This window comes from Paroedura picta, chromosome 6, assembly GCF_049243985.1.
Source record: "Paroedura picta isolate Pp20150507F chromosome 6, Ppicta_v3.0, whole genome shotgun sequence".
Classification (NCBI taxonomy): domain Eukaryota; kingdom Metazoa; phylum Chordata; class Lepidosauria; order Squamata; family Gekkonidae; genus Paroedura; species Paroedura picta.
Window position 1 is genome coordinate 32,916,328 of NC_135374.1, and position 18,326 is coordinate 32,934,653.

General features: G+C 42.3%; 1 long non-coding RNA gene across 1 annotated transcript; it reads left to right on the plus strand.

Moving 5' to 3' along the window:
- Position 1: 1 nt before the first annotated feature.
- On the plus strand, positions 2-14,552 carry LOC143839682 (uncharacterized). Its single transcript, XR_013231819.1, has 5 exons — positions 2-208; positions 2,945-3,031; positions 7,428-7,492; positions 8,704-8,764; positions 13,509-14,552. It is a non-coding gene; the product is annotated as an uncharacterized LOC143839682 (long non-coding RNA).
- The last annotated feature ends 3,774 nt before the right edge of the window (positions 14,553-18,326 follow it).

Consider the following 18,326-nt stretch of genomic DNA (forward strand, 5'->3'; position numbering starts at 1 on the left):
GTGTTATTGGCAGAGCTCCTGTATGGCTGCACAGAAGGCAGAAACTGAGCAACATTTGCCCGCCGAAATAAGAAGTGACAGGGAAAAAACCCTTAATGTGCTACATTTTCTCTTCCATGGAGCTCTGAAAGGCATGGCAGCCTTACCAGAAAGGTTGAAAAACCTAATTCCTAATTAGCTTCCTGCAGCAGAGGATCTATGATGACAGGTAATTATGAAAGTGGGAAACGAATTACAGAAGGCGATGGATGGCATGATTCAGGAACTGTGGTGACCAAAGGTGAAAGCCTTCAGTTGAAATGTAGAGAAGAGGTGGGAACTCCAAAAAATGAAGATGGGAAAGAGACGCTGACTTCCACCAGCAGCAGAAGTTTTAGAACAGCTGCTGCTGCTGCTGCTTATGTTCAGATATGCTAACTCCATGTTGGGAAATACCTGGGGGTTTGAGGAGGGCTGCATTTGAGAAGGGGCAGGGTCTCAATAGGATGTAATGCAGCAGGTCATTTTCCAAGGCAGCCATTCCCTTCAGGGATACTAATAGCTGTTGCCTGGAGATACTTGCAATTCCAGGAGGTCTCCAGGCCTCACCTGGAGGTTAGCAACTCAAGGTGTGACCTGCTGTGGTCTGAAAGGATATGAAGGGGAGGAGCTAAAGGAATGAGTTCTCTGAGGTGGCTGCCCTAAGTGGCTTGTGGGGTTGTCATGAGGCCTGCCCTTGTTTCCACCATGCCCTGTGTTAATGGATGCCCTCCAAAATCAGAAATCTCTTTGTGCTGTCTTTCTGATAACAACAAGAATACAACAGCAGATCGCAAAGCCCCAGAAGGAAGGGCAGGTTTCTGTATCAAAAGGAAGCAACTGATCAGCTTACTGTCATCCAGAGCAGGAAAAGGTGATTGCAGAAAAGTGGATACAATTTTGAGCAAGCAAGGGAGGCAGAGTCCCTTGCAGGGTAGGCCCTGTGTCAAATACACATGGCTCAGAATTTGTGAATTCTAAGCCACTAACCTGGGGAACCCATTTATTCAGGCTGTGCTAGCTTTCTGCTAAGTTTTGTCCATTCTGCATTCCCCCAGGTATATGAAATTCTTCCATTTTCTGTAATCCCCACATGTAATTGCATCCACCTTCCATTCTTACTCTGTTTTCCCCAAAGAAAGTTGTTGCTGAATAATTTTTAATGTAGCAAGTTGCAGTTGCAATCCCACCCCACCCCCACCCCCTTGTCCCTTTTTTGGTCCTCCAGTGGCCTGAGTGTTATAAAAAGAATTTGTAGTACCAACTGTTTCTTGGAAACAGAGATAAGAAAGGAGGCTATTCTTAACCACGTTCTGAGCAACACGCAGGTGTCATCTTCAGGAAGTCATTTTGATTGAGCCACTGATAAAAACGAAAAAAATATTGCACAAATACATCTAGAAACTTTGTGGTCTGTCATATCAGAGAACGTGCAAACTTTAAAGGACAAAGGAGATGTTTGCACGAACTCAGCTCCCTGTTCAAATTATTAATATCATGACACACTTGTTAAGGGACAAACTTCAATAAACCACAGAGCTTAAAAACAGTAAATAGGTTATACCAGGGGTCCATGGATCCCCAGGGGTCTGTAGCCTTTCCTCTCTTGCCTTAATGGACTCAGCCACTTGCTAGGGAACCAGCTGCTTCCATTGCTCCCCCTCCCAAGCAAGAATCAGTCATCTTGTAGTTTTAGCACCTGGGAGGGGGCGGAGCCTGCATGCCTACTCCTGCTTTTAACCACCTCCTGCCCCTCCTCCATCACTCCCCTTGAACCTTCCTGTTAATATGATGACACTTCAAGTGATGTCACTTCCGGGGATGTGGGAGGGAGGCATGGCCAGCTGACACAACTTCCAGGGCTCCTCGAAGTCTGAAAAATTATTCCAGGGACTCCTCCATGGTCAAAAAGTTGAAAAAGACTGGGTTATACAATCAACTTCCTAAGCTGCAACAAATCAATTAAACCACTTAAATGTGCAAGTGCACCACTCTCTGGTAGGGATGGTTGTAATCATTATAACTTTGCCTCTTCAATTAAGCCTATAACATAACATTTAGGAAGACACATAATCTGTAATTCAAAATGGTTTCTGAGTGTGTCTTCCTACTCAAGTTCAACACTCATAAACCAAGGCTATGTCACTGATAACTGAGGCTTGGGGTTCAGGGCATCTTGATGGTGGGCTTTTCAGCCTCCAGCTGGGCCTAGAGGTCGTTCAGAATTTCAAGTAATCTTCGTACAACAGAAATCAGTTCACCTAGAGAAAATGGATGGTTTGGACAGTGAACTGTATGGAATTATATCTTTCTGAGGTCCATACCCACCCTTTCCCCTGGCCCTAACCCCAAAATCTCTAGGTATTTCCAAACTCAGCCCTAGCAATCCAATTGCTAGATCCAAACTCTCTGCTATGGGCATATTGTCTTTTGCCTGTAGTGTCATAACAAGAGTCCTCAGAATGTTTAGGCAAGTCCTCCTCAAAGAGAGGATGCCTTTCAGAAGGTACAGGGACCTATACAGACATATCAACCATTCCTTACTCTGCTGTATCCTCTTACCGTATTGCTCATCATTTTCTACCAGTTCCTTTCTCCCCCCCCCCCCCCGTTAATTGTTCTATCAGGCCTCTATGTTCTACAAAGGAGCAAGCAAAGTCTGTCTTTATCAGTAATGACAGATTGCTCAGTTGATTAAGCACTGTGACTTAAAAGACAAAAGACATAAGTTTTGCATTTTTCCTTGCTGTCCCCCCCCCCCAGGTGTAGCCATACTTTCTCCCCTTTCAGGGCTGTAATATATTTCATCTTGTCTCTAGCATCTTGTTTTTGATATTCACATACCAGCCTCATCTGGGCTTTTACTTTTCCAAAAGCTTTGATCAGTAATTACCATAGGCCTGTGCTATGTCCCTGTTTTGTGCAGGTGTTGCATACCTCACTTGTTCTTGCTGCCAGACGAAGAAGTCATATGGAACCATAGGTTTATGAAGCCTCAAAATAATGTCAAAAAGTAAGTAGTGGATTGTTAAATGACTGCTGATATTAGGAGCAAAGACAGCATATGGAACTTTTATATCCTAATCCCTCTGGTCTTCACTTGCCAGAATTCTAAGCATAGAACCAGTTGAGCAGTTCACCTTCCCACTTCCCCACTACTAGCGGGGTAGGTAGCATTCATTCATTCATTCATTCATTCAATTTGTACACTGCTCCTTTTGTACTCGCTGACTCAGGGCGGTAGACAACAAAGTTTGTCAACAATAAAGGTAAAGGTAAAGGTAACCCCTGTGCAAGCACTGAGTCATGTCTGACCCTTGGGGTGACGCCCTCTAGCGTTTTCATGGCAGACTCAATATGGGGTGGTTTGCCAGTGCCTTCCCCAGTCATTACCGTTTACCCCCCAGCAAGCAAGCTGGGTACTCATTTTACCGACCTAGGAAGGATGGAAGGCTGAGTCAACCTTGAGCCGGCTGCTGGGATTGAACTCCCAACCTCATGGGCAAAGCTTTCAGACGGCTGCCTTAACACTCTGCGCCACAAGAGGCTCTTCAACAATACAATTATATTAAATAATAAAATTTATACATTATCAATAACAATTAACACATTTCCAAAAATATTAAAAACAGACATTGCTATCAGCAAGCAGTAGTTGATACAGTAGGTAAAAAGATGGTAACTTCACCAGAATATCTTTACCTTTGTTATCTGCTGTTGCCAGCACAACTGCAGCAATCATGATTCAAACACTTTGGTCACAGCAAAATACAATTTGGTGAGTCAGATTACAAAATAACAGAGTGCATTTGTCACAGTCTCAGTCCTTTTATTTCTTTTGTTTGGCAGATGGCTGATTACAAATCGGTGGAAAAGGCCGCGAGGGCAGCCATATGGAAGTGGGGTAAATACCCGCTTCCATATGACATTGCTGCCAGGCTGCTACCCTCCAGGGCTGGTGCCGATCAGACCCCAGAAGCCCTGGGCTAAGATAATGCAGAAGTTTCCAAGTTCCATTGGCCACTGTGGGGGCCAATCAGTTTTTGGGATTTAGATTACTGTGATATGCTGTCTATATAGGACTGGCCTTGAAAAGTGTTTGAAAACTTCAGTTAAAATAGAATGCTGCTGCCAGGACTGGTTGACTGAATTGGGACATAGGGACAATTTCACTCCAGTCTTGGCCTATCTATACTTGGCCAGTCTTGGTCAATCTATACTGGCTCCCAATTGGTTTTGGGGCATAATTCAAGGTGCTGCTGTTGAACTTTAAGGCCTTTCATGGTTTGGAACCAATATACCTGAAATACCTCTTACTCCTTATGAACCTACCTGGACCAAAGCAGTCATCTTGGGAGGCCCCTGTTGTGCATATCCCTGTCCTTCTGAGATTAGATGGCAACAAAGGACAAGGTCTTCTTGGTTGTGGCTCCAAAAACTCTGGAACTCTCAACCCAGTGAGATTGATCTGTCCTTTGCTATTGCTATGTCCCAACAGACTTTTGTGTTTTGCCATTCCTTTAACGATTCCTCCTTCCTGACCTATGTTTTGATTATTATCTTTGTGTGTTTTTATTGCTGATGTTGATTGTTTTAATGCTAGAGCTAAGTAGGTCTGAAAGTGGGTAATTCCTGGACAGATGCCCCCTTGCAAATTGATGTATGATCAGGAGATGAGGGTATAAATAAATAACAATCTTGACTAGCTTTCCTTGTTGAAATCATAATGATTTCCCAAATCATACTGATTCTTAATTGTACCTACTACTGACTCCTGGTGGATATATTGCTGGCACTAAGCCAGTATGTTTGACATTAGAATCAGAATTGCTGTGTTTTTCCTTTGACAAACTGCCTAGTAGTCAGTGGGTGGATCAGAAATGACTGCTGAGCCACAGTGTTGTGCGGAAGCCATCTGGTACCTATCAAGAGCATGGCAGCCGTGTCCTCTTAGGGTGACTTTGCACAAGACAAATTTCCTGCAAATCACAAAAATCACAAATCCTGTGTATGGCTTGCCATTTCAGTTGCAAGGCACCATATGGGAAATTCACGCAATGGAAGTGACCCATGTATAGGAAATTTCATCTTAGTTATTTCAGAAAGAACATACCATGACAGAATTATCTTCTCCCTGCTAAGGTTAGAAGAAATATAAAGGTTATGAGCACACAGGTCATCAGACAGAAAACAGACGTCACATTTGCTTGAGGTATAAAGAGATATTCATTATATTGCATTCATTTCCCAACTTCCTTCCATCACACGGTCCCTTTAATGCCTTTTGCAAGCTGCAAGTAAACTCCAAAGGGACTAAAAGGGCTTGCTATCCCTTTAAAGGAGGGCAGGATGCTGTTTCTGTTGGCTGCAGAGGAGAGGACACGCAGTAATGGGTTTAAACTTCAAGTACAACGATATAGGCTAGATATCAGGAAAAAAACTTTCACAGTCAGAGTAGTTCAGCAGTGGAATAGGCTGCCTAAGGAGGTGGTGAGCTCCCCCTCACTGGCAGTCTTCAAGCAAAGATGGATACAAACTTTTCTTGGATGCTTTAGGATGGTTAGGGTTGATCCTGCGTTGAGCAGGGGGTTGGACTAGATGGCCTGTATGGCCCCTTCCAACTCTATGATTCTATAAACACTTTCTGCAAGTTGTGAGTTCACCACTTGAATCTAAGATTAGATATGTTACCATCTGTTATCTCTGAGATAATAGATGGGGTTGCTCCCTAGCACTTTCTTTCTCCTATATGAGAGAAACTCCATGATTCAGCTAAGGACTGGGAGAAGAGAAAAGGGATGATTTACCCTTGAATTGAACAGATATGCAGTTAAAGATTGGCTTACCAAAGTATTGTTTTAAAATCTATCGTGAAAGCCAAACATGAGCAAAAGGGGGTGGAGGAATTTGGCTTTTTGTAGATTTCAGATAACAGTTGAAAGAGAGATAATATGGTTGTAAACATATACCTTGTTACCTAATATAATGCTATATTTGTTTACACACAGCCCACATAAAAACAGAACCAAAGGCCAAGGACAAAAAATAATGGCCCACTATGGAACACAGGGATTAGTAAAGCAAAATTAAGAAGAAGGCATTTGAACTAATGGTTACAGAATAGCCAGCACAGAAGAGCATAATCAGAGGAGGAAGCTAAAAATCTGATGGCTTTGAAATTTTAAAATGAAACTAGATGATATATTCCTCTCTGTACAGCAGACAGTCCTGCAGTATCAAGGACAAGGGGCTGTGTGCCTTAAAAAGAGGTTTATAGCATTTTACTATAAGCTATTATACTTTGTAGCAGCTTTCACCTTGAAAAATTCTGTAGAGGTTTACAGATTATACACATAACAAAAGAGACACTCAACAATGATGGAGGCAGAAAAATCAATAGTATCATGGCCATCAGAGAAGACAAATGCATTTGACGAACCCAAGGAAATTTCAGGGAACAGTGCTGGAAAAAAAGAAAAGGAAGAAAAACAACAATCAACTATAGAAAAAAGACCGAGAGCCAGTGAAAGAAAAATCACTGTGTAAATTAACTTTTCGCAGGCAAAAAATACCCATGCAATTAAGAGGGAGGCTGGTTCTTTACAAAAAGCAATGCAAATGCCAAATCAAAGCTCAAACAGAATTCTACTCTCAAAATTCATTAGAAGAAAACAACTCTTTCCATACCCCTCCAAGTGATACACCCATATTAGCATCAACTAATCTTGGTTCCATGAAGACTCTGCCAGTATCTCTTAATACAGCTTTGAAAAAAATGCATTTTGGGGTGGAGGTCTGGCCTGAATAAACCTTCACCAAGAGGTTTTTTGGTTTGTTTGTTTTTTTAAGTTTTTCTCTTTGAGCAAAAAATAGACAGGGAGAGTCAACTCAATGGCTCTCCAGACTCATCTCAGCTACCTCTTTAAAATGCTAATATATCCAGCTAGAGACAATAGGGCGGTGCAGTCTTCCCTCACTCTCCAAACAAAGAATAGAGAGGTATTAAGTGCTAAAAAGACTTCAGGAAGAAACTTCAGGAAAAGTTTCTTTGACTCAGCCTGACCTGTGGGTGGAGAAAGGAGGATGATAAAACTCCTGGGAAGAAAGAGGAGGTTCTGTTTTGTGCTGATTCCATCAAGGCAGACAGAATTCTTAACTGAGGTCTGGAGAAAGAGGCCCTTCCATGGAATGGAAGGAGGTTTGAAGGTAATGGAACTCCTATAAAGATCTGTAATTCTCTAAACTCAGGAGCCTGCCTCTGACAGGGCATGTGTAGAGGGAGAGACAGGAATTGTGCCTTACCTTTTTGTTCAGTTTGGTGCTGTGCTAAGAATATGCTTGTGACCATTTTCCTTTAAATAAATGCCTTATAACATTTGAACTTGGTAATTATTTTCTATGCCCCATAGACCTCCACCATCTTGGACACATTATTTTAAAAGGAGCACCAGGAGGAAAGGAGGACAGTCACTTGGTAAGTGGCTACTCCCCTAACAGTGCTTAAGGCAGCAAGCTGTTCCTGTGGTAACCAGTCTCTGGGTAACAGGTAACACAGAAGTAAGGCTTCATGTTCTCTCCCAGTGGACAATTAGGATAAGGGAAAGAAAAAGAAATAATGTAATCGATTCCTTTGTATGTGCTTGAATTAATGCATTCCAGAAAAAATGAATGCATGTTCTTCTCTGGGCTGAAAGTTCTAGAAATCTGTCTTGTTTCTATATAAGACAAGGTAATGGTAATGACTGGGGAAGGCACTGACAAACCACCCCATATTGAGTCTGCCATGAAAACGCTAGAGGGCGTCACCCCAAGGGTCAGACATGACTCAGTGCTTGCACAGGGGATACCTTTACCTTTTACCTATGTCAAGTATAGTTAGTTAACACTTAGTTTAGACCACTTTTTAGCCTAGCTCATTGTGAAAGAGGCCAGCCTACTGCAGCGGGCCCAGGAACCCTTAAAGGGCCATTGCCAAAAAAAGGTTGAGAATGGCTGCCCTAAAATACTGACAACCTTTCTATCTTGTCTCTTTGAAGCCATCTAATTAAACCATGGGCTTGTTCTACTGCAAAGGGAGAGAGCGACTCAGATACTAGCTTGCTTATGAACCTCCATAGTATACTTTTCTAATTACTTTAGGTTGAAAAGATTGTCTTTCACTGTTGAGAGTAGTCTGTTATCTGCTGATTTAGCAAGTGTTCTTTGATGTGCCAAATCCACATGATCTGCAGCACACATCATCTAACCAGATGTCCTTTCTGGAACACTATGTGACTGCAGCATGCCCTAGATTAAAACTGAAGCACCACAATAGTCTTGTCCTCCCAGAACATTCTGCTTGCTGTCTCTGCAGTCTCAAAATAAGAACATTCATTTTAGATGGGCAATAACAAAACTTGGGATGCCTTAAAGCTTAACAAACACAAATGGCACCATCTTTAAAGCCTCTTTGTTGCTTTCACTGCAACAGAGCAGCACAGCTACTCCTCTGGAATTTTTTTAGGCAAAAGTACCACCGTGCCCTAATTATTCCCAGTGCAACCGATTCTTGTTTATTTCTTAAACTGCATCCCTGTTGCATGATATTCTTTTTTGTGTTCTCAATACCTCCTTTATTTTGGCTCAGCCCTAAAGTGTCAAGCAATTATTGTCATTAAAGATATTTATACCCTGACATTTCTTTAGACTCAAGGCAGCAAACTATGCAACAAAAGACCAGCAAAAGATGGAAGGACAGACAAGCAGTGTAAGTATTCAGCATTGGATTAAAAATAACACATAGTTAAAAACCCATCTACACAGTTTAAAATGGAGCCCAATCTACTAAACAGTTTCATTTCCTATGGAATAAAACAATGGTCCTATGGAATAAAACCATTTCACACGCGGTCCTGAATGCAGTGAGTGAAGTCTCTCTCTGTGCTGGGGTGGCCAGTTCCGATTGGGATTCCAACCATTACCCAAAGAATGAGTCCCCACATTTGAGATTTCATACTGACCTCTGAGGCCCTAAGGAAAACCCTCCGAAATCTCAGAGACAAAGCCTGAGTCCTGACAATCCCAGCATCTAGGGGAATGGCAGAAATGGGAGGAGATTGGGCTACAGATGGGAGGGAGGGAGCTAAACGTCCAAACAGGGGGCATGCCTGGCTTATCCAGGCCCACCTGAAATAAAGACAGGCTTGCTCCCTTTCTAATCTCTGACCCATCCCAAGAACTACAGGGGTGAGGCCAAGGGAGATAACCTGACTCTGACCCATTAACAACAAATGTACCCTGCAGTCATATTTTGCAGAGCATGAGGTGAATTTGGCATGTGTGACTGAGATCTGCATGAGAGCAGGCAAAATGGTCACCCTGAAAGAACTCCTCCTGCAGATATGTTTCTTTCTTCTGATACTGCCTTTGAGGTATGAGAGTCCCTGAAAAGATAAGTCATAACCAAAGTATCACCATGTTGGAAGAAACAGCCTTTTTAAGCACCAGCATTCATCTTCCCAGAAACTGTGGCAATGCGAGTAAAGGAAGAAGTCACAATGTAGGCTAAGGGCTTCTACCACTGGCTCTGTGCCACAGAAAGGCGTTTTTCCGCAGTGGCTTTCAGGGTATGACATTTATACCCGAAGGGGAGCTCCAGAGGTACCTTGACTTGTGAGAAAGGATAAATTAATAGAGTATAACCCTTTATTTATCTATTTCTTGGCCTTTTGATTTTAGAAGATGACTTTGTTGAGCTGATGTTTATAGGCAAGCACCACTGGATACTTCTGTAGGAGATTTTTTAAATGAAAGAATAATTATGAAGCCAACCCAAAAGCAAGTCTCTTCTCTTTGGGGAAAAGGGACAAGAATTATATCATCACTTGGACCAGAATAACCCACTGCAGTTCAAACCTCAGGATTTGCTTATGAGTTAGTTGCATAAATGCATTGGTACAAGCCTCGGAAACCAAAAGTGCAATGCATATCAACATTCAGTTGCTGTGTAGACAAAGGTGGTCATTTCCCCTCTGAAGAACCATAATTAATTTGACATTGAAAAACCACAAGCATCAACTATTCAATTTGGAACCCGTTAACGAGTCATCACAAGACACATCTGAAAGCACAGTCCATTCAGAAGAATTATTTCCTACATAACTACAGAGAACCAGGATATTCATGGAACAAGCAAACACAAAACACAAAACCAAAAAGAAGAGGCAGTGTGGTATAGACTAGAGAGTCAAGTGTCAGAGCAGGATCTGGTTATCTTAGGCTGAATTCCCCACTCTGCCATGGCTGGGTCAGTCCACTCAAGCTCAGCCTGACCTCATATAAATAAAGTATATAAATAAATATGCAACCATTATGCATTGCGTTAATAATCAAACGGCAGGTTTATTTGAGGAGATAAAGTTTTCCGTTGTTCAAATCTGCACAGATTAATTTATTTCCCATTTTAACACATACTTTCTGTGTGGCTGCTGTATTTGTTTTCTGTGAAGCCTTCGATATAATTCAGAATTATAATGCCCAACAATAATGAGACAATAATGCCCAACAATTTTGCCCTAACAAAAAGATTTCCTTCAGCAAACAGTCCAAAAGCTTTAACTAGATATAACTGATTTCTTTTCACATCGTGAATAATATTCAGTACTATCAGTACAGCCTGTTGTACAAAAAATACAATAGGCTCTAGGCTGCCCATGTTCCTTTACATTAACCCCCCCCCCCCCCAGCCTGCCAAGGTAGGGGGAAGTATTGAAAGGGATTGCGGGCTGCCTAATGCATGAAAGCTGCAGAGATGTCAGAATCAGCCGTAACATGGGGGTGAGCAAGTCTGGGTTTTGTCACCTGGTCAACCACCCCCATCCACCCTGGTTGCAACCCCTTGAAGTCCACATGTCCCTAGCCCTCCCTATTTTAGCAGGAAGCTTCACACTTTTCCCTACAAACAACCTTCACCCCCCTACAATAGACAGATAGGTCTTAGGGTCTGCTTAGATTATACATTTTTCCTTAAACTCATGTGTGACTTGGAACTCACCTTGAAAATAGTGTTGGGGAGGGGGGGGAGAATAATCTCCCAGATGTGGTACAGCAACAGAGAGCAGTTCAGTATTCCATTCATTCTACCTTGTGTGCTTTCAGAAGCACAAAATGGCTGCGGGAAAGGGCAGGGGCTGTTTGTTTTACTGCCAGTTCCATGTTTGCATCTGGGTTTCCCCTGTTGGAGTATGATGGCTCAACATGCCTGGACATTGCAGGGAAAGGGGGCTACATTGCTCTAGATGTTTATATGAGTTATCTTCTCAATGAATGAAGTGCCTCTCTGTTTCACCTGGGAGCTTCTGATTCTTCCTTTGTTTCCTGTGCCCTTTATTGCTCTTTCCTCCTGGACCTGCAAGGAACAGGATACATGTACAATTGTCTCCTGTAGAAATCATGCCATTTATTTGCACAAACATGGTGCTGGACTAGTTGTGACAGATAGTAGCATTCTTTAGCTTAGGCCTCTCTCTCTCCCGCCCCCCTTCAACTGTAATATGGATGTGAATTGTGTTTGCCTCAATACAGTTAAGTTGTGCCTGTTTTCTATGGAGGTTATTTACTGCACACAATACTTCTATGATTGCGTGACTTTGCTATAGGTCCAATATCCCCCAACACATGTTAAAAGTATGGTCCTATCAGATTTTCGGCATCTTCCTCTTCTAGATAGTCCCTTCTTCTGATGATTCTAACGTCTCTTTATTCACATTTGGGGACCTCACTTCAAAATAATGTTATTTCCATTGTATATAGGTCCTGCAGTTTCAGGTAAAGAGACAAGTCTCACTAAATTTACATAAACAGATTCAGGTACATAGCATTAGGACCAGATATGTCTAGCTTTTTTAGGCCAGGCTGTCTTTCTTCTTTCCTTATTATCTCTTTTGTACTCTCATGTTTCATGGCAAACACTGTTCCAAAACCAGGTGATATACCCAATTATGCTTTGGAAGACATCAGACATTGATGCTTGCTCTTAATTTCTTTCTGCCAGCCTAGTACACTGCTTTGAACATCTAGAAATGGTAATCCAGAGAGCATTTAAATTTGAATACTGTTTTTCAGTGACCATTTTAATCCTAAAAGCACAATGATGTTACTTGAATTCTTATTCTCTGGATCAAAAGTTTCTCAGCAAAATGATTAAATGGGAAGACCACGACATTTGATTGGTCATTAGACATCTGAATGGCAGTACAGATTATAACATTGTTTTAGCAGCAGCTATCACCACAGTGTTTGTTTTATTCTTTCTCACTGTTCTCTCCTGGTATATTTTTAATTAGTTTTGTTCTCCTTACACTGAGGCAACCATTTTGTGATAAGCTCCGCCTCCTGTGGCAGTCATTTTGTGGTTGCGCCCAGTACCTGGTGCCAGAATTCTAAATTTATGTATTTGTTTGTTTGTTTTTGGATTTATACTCTGCCTCTCTTGAGAAATGCCACCTCGAGGCGGCTTACAGAATAAAACAGTAAAACATAAAATCCCATTAAAATATTAAAATAGCATTATCCACAATATCAAACAATTATAAAGATGACAGTATAAATTCATACTCCCCAAGCCAACTCAGCTGATCCCAACCAGAGACCAATACCATGATCCTGATGGTGTAACTCTGGGTTTTGATCTTCCGTGTTCATTATAGAAACATTTAGGATAGGATAGGACAGGGCCCCAGTTTGTAACTCCAGTCAAGCCCCCCTCTGCGGTATTTCTTTGCAAAAAATATAGGAACCAAACTTTTTGTGTCATATCATGCAACAAAAAGTTGTTTGGGGAAAATGAGTTCATGTCACTCCATATTATAAAGGTTTACTGACATAATTTTGGTTGGTTAATTTTCTGAAAAGTACATTCAGGCATCCAAGCTCAGAAAGGATTTTAAGTTGGTGTTTGTGGTTTTCTCAATACATTTAAAAGTTTTCACACTAACAACACCTTATGAGTGTTTATTATAAACGTTTGCTGTAGTGGTTGTATCTAAAGCATATAATCACAATAAAAGACAGCATCTGGTTTCACAACCACAAGCAAAACCTTCATGTCCTTAAAGGTAAAGGTATCCCCTGTGCAAGCACCAAGTCATGTCTGACCCTTGGGGTGACGCCCTCTAGCGTTTTCATGGCAGTCTCAATATGGGGTGGTTTGCCAGTGCCTTCCCCAGTCATTACCGTTTACCCCGTAGCAAGCTGGGTACTCATTTTAGTGACCTCGAAAGGATGGAAGGCTGAGTCAACCTTGAGCCAGCTGCTGGGATCAAACTCCCAGCCTCATGGACAGACAGCTTCAGACAGCATTTCTGCCGCTTAGCACTCTGCACCACAAGAGGCTCCTTTCATGTCCTTACTTAACTCTAATTTTTCACCAAACAGTTTTTTGTTTGTTTTGTGACTTCAGTTTAACCTATTGATGTCTTTCTTCCATACTGATTTCTCTTCTGAACTATTAGTTGCGCAAGCACTACTGCTTAGTCGGCTCTATGTACCTGGAGTAGGAGACTCTGAAGTGATATCCCCCTGAAGAAATCTGACACAAAATGCTCTGGGGTTACACAAATATTAGTCTTTCTCTACAAGCAGCAATTGTTTTTCTCTATTACATCCTGAGAAAATGATTAAGGAAGAGAGAAAAAAGAAGGAAAGAAAACTCAAAGGACCAGCATAACACCACTGCCGTGACAGATGAAAAAGATACCTGCTGTAGATGAAAACAGACCATGTGCTGAGTGATCCGTGATATCTTCCCAGTCATTTGGGGGGGGGGGGTTTATGACTTCAGAGAGTGAGACCCATTCTGTACCAGTGGCACCATGCCATGCTGCCACCAGGCATTTCGAATGGGGCAAGTTGCCTTACCTCTTCCCCGGTCTGTACAGGGGAGCATTTCCCCTGCCAGACTGAGTCCATCCTAGGTTGGTGCCTTCAGATGAGGCAGCCAGAGTGGTGTGATTTTACTACCCTGTGGGGGAATGGTCACCGATTTTAATTTTTAAGAATGGGATATTGTGCTACAACACAACACCCCATTCTTAAACATTTAAAAGCTGCCCTAGGTGGATCCACCACACCTTGGGCATTCTTTGTCCCTTCCAGGATGCCATATTCATCGCTGTGGGTGGGGAGGAGCTAAGCCAGGATAGCCCGACTCTTCCTTTCCCCACAGCTCTGACCTGACATAGGCCTGGGGCAAAAAAGGGCCTAAGTCAGGCCAGGCCTGGGACAGCCACAGCCTGGCGACATCATCATCTGGAATTTGCCCCACTACCAGACGAGCAGGAAGGCGGGGCAAATTCCTGGTGCAAAAAATGTCTAATTCTGTTCCCTTCTAGCGCCCATTGTATTCCAAAATACAATGGACATTAAATCTAGTATATTCATAGAATCATAGAATCATAGAGTTGGAAGGGGCCATACAGGCCATCTAGTCCAACCCCCTGCTCAACGCAGGATTAGCCCTAAGCATCCTAAAGCATATTATATGTATAAACTGTCTGTACTGGTTGTTTTGATATTTTATATTATCCACCCTGAGCCAGTGTGGGAAAGGTGGAATACAAAGATAAAATTATTATTATTGTTGTTGTTCTTGTTGTTGTTATTGTTATTATTATTATTATTATAAAAGAGCCAGTTTGGTGTAGTGGTTAGGAGTGCGGACTTCTAATCGGGCATGCCAGGTTCGATTCTGCGCTCCCCCACATGCAACCAGCTGGGTAACCTTGGGCTCGCCACGGCACTGATAAAACTGTTCTGACCGAGCAGTGATATCAGGGCTCTCTCAGCCTCACTCATCTCACAGGGTGTCTGTTGTGGGGAGAGGAATGGGAAGGCGACTGTAAACTGCTTTGAGTCTCCTTTGGGTAGAGAAAAGCAGCATATAAGAACCAACTTATTATTATTATTATTATTATTATTACTACTACTACTACTACTACTACTACTATTACTACTACCACCACCACCACCACCACCACCACCACCACCACTACTACTACTACTAACCTAGGAGGCTATGAGGTATGGCACACTCTATCGACTATACAATGGGTTAAAATCAGTGCATCTGTTTTACTCTAAACAAATACTTTCCAAACTCTGCCGAGGAAGCTCGATATGAATTGGAGCCAGAGGCCTATTTTTAGCACATTCGGGCAGAACTTAAATATTGTTTTTATTTTCCTTCAAAAAAAACCAGAATTAGACATTCATGGCAACTGCTCTTCCAAGCTGACTGTCAGCCAGTGTAATTTTGAGCTGCTCAATCAATATCAGCCTCTCAGATGCTTATACAGTCCAGTAACACGGATGCCAGCCTACTTTTGTCTCTGTTTGCTTTTGCCATTTCTATACAAAGAATCCCAATCTTACCACATAACTGTGATGAGGCCCATTCAAGATATCCAGAGCCTCTCATGCCACATCTGCTGGCTGGCCTAATGCTCCAGTGACCCTTTGGAAACAAAGATGGTCTTTAGGATGCAGTGGAGGACCCAAAATACAGGTGGAATTGAGGATCCACAAACAGAAAACTGAATATGTATTTGAGCTATAAAAAGCAACCATCAGTGGGGATTTTACTCACAGTGCAAAGGAAAGGAAGTTAACATTCCACACACCTCAGACATTTTCCCATACTATAGCCCAGCCTGAAACCAGGCTCAAAGGGGGTCTAGGGCAGACCCCCAGGAAGTCTTAGGGCCATTCCACATCCAGAAAATGTAGTGAAAGGGTTACCTCTTGCAGATGCTTTTTTCTTTTTTTTTATGTTTTACATGACATCGTCAGCATCCAGTGTTCCAGCTACATCCTCCATTTTAAAGCAGTAGTTGGAGAATCACATAAAGTGGATTCCTGCAACTATATTGCGCAAGCGGGAGGTGAGCAACCAGCAACCATTAGCGAAATGGCTGTGTGTAACCAAAGTGGCCAGAAGTAGCATGATCTCCATCTCCAGCCACCTGCCCTTGTGCCCGCCTCCGTTTCCCTTTGCCCTGGAATGGGGCTTTTTCCTTCCTTCCTTCCTTCCTTCCTTCCTTCCTTCCTTCCTTCCTTCCTTCCTTCCTTCCTTCCTTCCTTCCTTCCCTCCTTCCTTCATTCCTTTCCTTCCTTCCTTCCTTCCTTCCTTCCTTCCTTCCTTCCTTCCTTCCTTCCTTCCTTCCTTCCTTCCTTTTTTTTGTAGCAACCTGCCTGGAGCAATGAATACAACTTGGTCCATAGAGGCAGAACAAAAAAAAATGTGTGTGTGTGTGTGTGTGTGTGTGTGTGTGTGTGTGTGTGTATACACACACGTATATATACACACACACATATATATAATGTGTTAAACATTTATTGGGTGATATGACCACATATGGTCATATCAACACACTCACCCACTCCCGTAGTGGCTAATGATGGGCCTGGAGAGGGTGGGAAGGGGAGGGGCCTCAGGTAGACATGTACATAGCAATGCTTCCCAACCATATTCTTCATGATCGTACCACTTCTGGGGTTTCTCAAAGCCTGAAGAATGTTTCAACAGTTTCTCAATGGTAAAGAAGTTGAGAAAGGCTGGGTTAAATGCTGAACTCTTAACTACCCCTAACATTGATGACACAGTCCCTTTAATGATTTTCTTTTACTATTTCATTTTCAAAATACAGACATAAGTCTAGCCAAAATTTGTGCCAGTTGAACAGCATTTTCTCACAAGTTTCATCAGAGGCAAGGCTCTATTGCTTAAATCTTCAAATACCAAAAATAAGTAATTTTTCATCCTTGTTTCCTGGGGGACATGGTTTACACTACTGTGAACACAGGAGGACTAGAGGTAACGTGTAGTCTGAGTCTGCAGTATAAACCAGGTCCCCCAGGAAACAAGGATGGTATAGCTAAGAGTTCAGCATTTTTCTTGCTACACATTACATTGAACAGCCATTTTTTCTTTAACCCCACTTAGAGGCTGGCAACCCTATCAGGGATGCACTCTTGCCTGCTTCTCCTGTGCTGCATCCTGCTCATCAGCAGAGTAGAGGAAAACAACATAGCAAAACCCCGGCAGATCTATGGCAGTGTGGTATAAAGTGTCACCTACTCACACACCGGACTTGACTTTTGAAACACTTCCTGAGAGGACTGCATAGTCCTGTCCACTTTTATGAGGTTTTTAATTACAAGTGTAAAACCTACAGTGGTAAATGTTTTATGAAATTCAAGCCCTACAATTGCTTACAGTGACCAACAAAGGAAACAGAAAACAAAGTGTTCTGTCAAAATATTTTGGCACACCTCCTTTTTTTTCCTGCCAGCATTTGGTGAGCTGAATGAATTGCTATTGTGCAGCAAAAATATTACTTTGAAATTCTGACTGGCTCTACATGGATTAATCAATGCCAAATCTTAAAAAGACCTATGCTGGATGCTAAAATGCCACCTTTAAATACTACCTTTCTGTGGGTTTGCAGACTGTTTGCATGAAGTTAAATTTGCAGATTAACAAATAACTGCCTCCATTGAATCACTGCAATCATAAATTCAGGCTCTTCACCCCTGACTGAACTGGCTTTCTTTCCAAGTTTCATCTTGAAGTGTCCTTGAACACTTTGTTCCCAGGGGAATGAATGGATTTCTGTTTCGTCCACAAGGCGTATCTCAGCAATTTTTCATGAAGTGAATAACAGAACCTTTTGGAGATTGCATGTTCTGTATGCTTGAATCTCTTCACTTACACAAAACAGTCTGTGAAGCTGTGATTTTGCACTGAGTGACGAGTGACAAGCCATTACCAAAACATTGATAAAGAGAAAGTGCTGAATCAGTTGGCCAGACCAAATCTATATGACATGGTATACATCACAAAAATGTTTTGTTCTGTATAATATGAGATTAAAAACCAGCAACGGTTGGAAGTCAAGCATCAAAACCATATCATGTGGTTGCTTTGTAGGTTCATGCCAGCTCTCCAGGGTAGACCTTCATCTTGTACTTTAGGGAGGCACATTCCAAAGGATCAGCCAACATGAGCATAGAAAAGTGCATTTCAGTACCCAAGCACTGTTTACACACTGAACAGGATCCTGGCCTTCACCTGTTTTTGTACCTATTTGACCTCATGTGGCAGGTAAATGTCTGCCATCTCTTCTTGGCATAGCTTAGGCAGGAACAGCCTCGAGCACTTTCACTGTGCAAGGATCACAAAAGAAACAGCTAGTCATAGGGCTGTGCAATGGAAAATGAGCCACAGTGCAATGCTAAGCCTGGTGGGTTTACCATCTGCTGCCCTTTTGGCT